The sequence below is a fragment of the Ambystoma mexicanum genome, chromosome 1p (genome assembly GCF_040938575.1).
Source record: "Ambystoma mexicanum isolate Mex_15411 chromosome 1p, UKY_AmexF1_1, whole genome shotgun sequence".
In the NCBI taxonomy this organism is placed as follows: domain Eukaryota; kingdom Metazoa; phylum Chordata; class Amphibia; order Caudata; family Ambystomatidae; genus Ambystoma; species Ambystoma mexicanum.
Window position 1 is genome coordinate 1,053,694 of NC_090921.1, and position 4,106 is coordinate 1,057,799.

The 4,106-nt window shown below is 42.4% G+C and overlaps 1 non-coding gene across 1 annotated transcript; it reads right to left on the bottom strand.

Annotated features, from left to right (window-relative positions):
• Positions 1 to 1,918: 1,918 nt before the first annotated feature.
• Positions 1,919 to 2,000, bottom strand: TRNAL-UAG (transfer RNA leucine (anticodon UAG)). The gene has a single exon. It is a non-coding gene; the product is annotated as a tRNA-Leu (tRNA).
• Positions 2,001 to 4,106: the final 2,106 nt, after the last annotated feature.

The window sequence follows — 4,106 nt, forward strand, 5'->3', positions numbered from 1 at the left end:
CCGCGTCTGCCACTTGTGCACCGAATTCTATGAATTACCCCCAAAGTGTATTTTTAGAACAATGTACTGAAAAGAGGTGACAATGTCATACCTCCTGAAGTTATAAGACAACGTTTGATTGAGATGGGACACAAAGGTTATCAAGGGATAGTGAAGACGAAGAGGAGGATAATGAACGACTGCTGGGGGGCTGTTGTTGATATATAGATAGAAAGAACAGTGGGGAATTGTGTCCTTTGTAAAAACAGTGACAACGTGTGTTTGTGGGGATGCTCAAAAGCCAATGAACCTCACAGATATCCCAGGGAAGCCATGGGAGAAACTGATTAGTAGTTATAGACCTTTTGATTCCGTCTCTCCGTCTGCTGAGGCCCTACAAGGTATCATTGATTTGGCCAAACATCTACATATACGTGAGCACCAGAACGAAAGTAAAAGCAAGTGGTGCCTTAACATACAAGCCAACATTTTGAAGCACCTCGGAGGTAGATTTTGTCAAGGAAATCGGGAAAAATGAATTTTCCCACAGGCTTGTATTGGGGTTAAAATTGTTTTAGGTGGGAGAAGGGGAAAATATCAAGATTTTTAATAGTAAAATCGGGAGTCTCCCTTCTAAATCAGGAGGGGTGGCATGTATGCCTTAACAATGTGAAATAGTTTTAGGTTGGGTTGGGGGAAGCAACAAAATGAGGAGGAGATTTGAAAATAAGAGATTTAAAAAATATGAATGATACATTATGAACTGAAGACAATAACATTTTATTTTAGTGTATTAGGTCTCTCGTGGCAACACCTACTGTCCACTGTGTTTTGGAACAGAATCTGAATGCACTGTCACCACTCATAATTGCCAGTTTTAGATTTTGGCCAAAACCCGAGAGATGTACAGGGAGCAACACCTCTGACAAAAGGCCTTAACACTCTTCTAATGTATTTGGGGCAGTTCTGGTCTCCTTTAGTTCGTCGATAAGGAGGATTGAAGTGTGTTTCAGCCGCCCTCAAGAGGGCAGTGTCTCACCATTTTGTTAAAATCTCTTGGCACAATTTTAAGATTCAGTAAAAGATACCTTGCCGACTAAACGAGATTGATAGCACAGCGATAAAAAGTATGTGGGGAATCTGGACAATGGCTGGCTCAAGGACAGGAGCGAGATGTGTTCACATTGTGAAATCAACTCACTTTAAGGCCTTAATTGCTGCACGTGCAGCGGGGGTTGCTTTATTATAAAATGTAAATAATAATAAAAAGGAAAGGCTTGGGTGGGGGGGGACTCTGTTGGATAAATAGGGTTACGTATTACAAGGGGACGTCTTTATAACATATTATTGAAGTACCAGAGACCAGGGCACACCTGCCCTGCGCTCAAAAAACATGCCCTAGTACTCCCCCAACATCCATTCATCTACCTTGAGATAAAAGCTATGAAAATGTTCATTGACAATAAGGGTAGAAGATTGGAGAAAAAAAAACTACTTGGCAGAGGTGGGATTCGAACCCACGCCTCCGAGGAGACTGGAGCCTTAATCCAGCGCCTTAGACCGCTCGGCCACGCTACCGGCTGCTGTCTCCCCCAGTCTAAATCCTCTATAGAAAATCATAGAAAAAACGTCTGCCGACTTGTTGCTTTTGGTGTTTCTTTCATGCAAATAATTACCCAGAATCTATCACATTCTAGTAAGCCAACTAGACGTTGTGCCCCGTTAGCAAAGAAAAAAATGTCAGGATTTTAAAAACGAATCGGTTGGGTCGAATACACTTTTTTGCTGGTGTGCTGGCATTGTATAGGAAATTCGTAAGGGGGGGTCACTGTAGGGAAATCGGTCAGTGGAAGAGTGTGAAAAAAAATTGAAAGTTCGGAAACGGTACGTTGGTTGAAAGTTTAAAATCCAAACGGGCATTCAAAAAAAAAAAAAACCTTGGCAGCGGTGGGATTCGAACCCACGCCTCCAGAGAGACTGGAGCCTAAATCCAGCGCCTTAGACCGCTCGGCCACGCTACCAGCTGTCTAAATCAGTATCACATGTTATAGTAGTACCTGACAATCATGAGGGGAACTGAGTGGAGATTTAGAGTTTGATCAAAGCAGAATGTTTCAGCCATTATTTTTTACTTTGACATCATCATACTGATCCCTGCAGTATCCAAACATAAAAAAGCCCATAAACTTATACTGGATTGCACATTTAACTATTATATTTGTAACAGTTGATTGCATTAAATACAATTATTTGATTCAACTGTGTGACAGAAGCAACAGTGAAGGTATATATTTCGAAGAAAGGATCGTTGCCACTCCAGAGTTGGGCTCACCAAAAGAAATTAGAAAAAAAACTAGACTCCAATGCGGAAAAAGCCATATTGACGACAGAAATGGGCTCACCGGATCTACTGCAAATGCATGAGCAGGTGTTCAAGGAGGATGTAGGTTGCTTAAGTGGATTCACACATCGAATAAGGATGCAGGAGGGATCCAAAGCAGTTACACAAAAGATGCGCAATATCCCAGTTTCCATGACGGATGAGGTGAAAGCAGAGCGTAAGAAATTGCAAGAGAAAGGAATGATAGAAAGCACAGATGCATCAGAATGGGTGTCATCATTGGTGGTGGTGTGGAAAACTTCAGGAAACGTAAGAATGTATCTTGACATGAGAGAACTTAATAAATGCATCATCCCAGATAGAAACCCTTTGCCAAACATTTAGGAGTTACTATCAACCATAGGCCCAGCAAGGGTGTTTTCAATCCTTGATCTAACCTCTGTCTAGCACCAGGTAACACTCCAGAGATAATTGAGGGGTCTGACTGCATTTATAATACCAGAAGGATTATTTCAGTAACAGAGAATGCCTTTCTGACTTAATTCTGCCACGTCAGTCTTCCAGAACATTATGTACAGGATTTTTGATGGCGATGAAGGTATTGTGCTCTTCCAGGATGACCTTCTAGTATATGTAGAGACTATCGAGGAACATAACAGGAGGGTCAATGGGGTACTGAAGAAGCAACATGCGGCAGGCATGACCTTAAGCAATTAAAAGTTCAAGATAAACAGGGGGGAGTTTTAATACCTGGGACATGTCATATTGGAAAGGGGCATATCGCCCAAGAGACATTTAGTGAGACAATTAAGAATAAAGCCTCACCAAGAGCAAAGATCAAGTACAGGCATTTCTGGGAATGGTGAATACTATTCAAAGTTTGAAAGGATTTTGCTAAGCACACAGCTGTAATGTAGAACTTAGTAAGAATGTACGTAACATTTGTACGGGATGAACATTGTGAGGAAGAGTTTGAATACATAAATTAAATGCTAATGAATGTGCCTGCATTGCACAACTACAAGCAGGGAAAATACACAGTCATCACTACTGATGCGGACAACATGAGCCTCGGGGCAATTTTGACACAGACAGACGGAATAGAGAGTACATAATACTGTCTTGGCACAGAAACTGCCATGTTAGATTTAAAATCAAATCTCAGATCCATCATTGACCGTGGCCATCCTGCCCTTTTGATGTTGCTAGATCTTTTCACAGCGTTTGACTTAGTAGACCACGCATTACTGGCAACAAGATTACAAACAATTGTCGGCTGCATAAACCTGATGACGCAATGGCTAGCCTCTTTTCTCGGTCCCCGGGTGATCCAAAATTCATCTTCTATACCTTCCCTGCTCACCCGCGGTGTTCCTCAGGGATGCTCTCTGTCCCATACTCTCTTCAACATTTACATTCTCCCTATGCTCCTGTTGCTCGATGACCTGGGTGTCTTATATACCAACTACGCTGATGACACCCAGGTCATCCTCGAACTTTCAGGCTCTTACTCCACTGATTCTAAAGCCATTGCTGCCATCTACTCCATCACCCACTCCTGGATGAGTCAGAACTTTATGGCATTGAATGCCGATAAAACAGAGATCCTCATTGCCGGATCTAGTCACATCATTTATGATTGCCGATGTCTCCATTCCAGTGGCCCAAAGCGTTAAGACCCTCAGCATTACTATTGACGCTGACCTCTCCATGCGCCCACATGTGGCCAAAACCCGAGCATCATGCAGCTGGATTAATAGGCAACTGTGCGTAATGCGTCCATTTT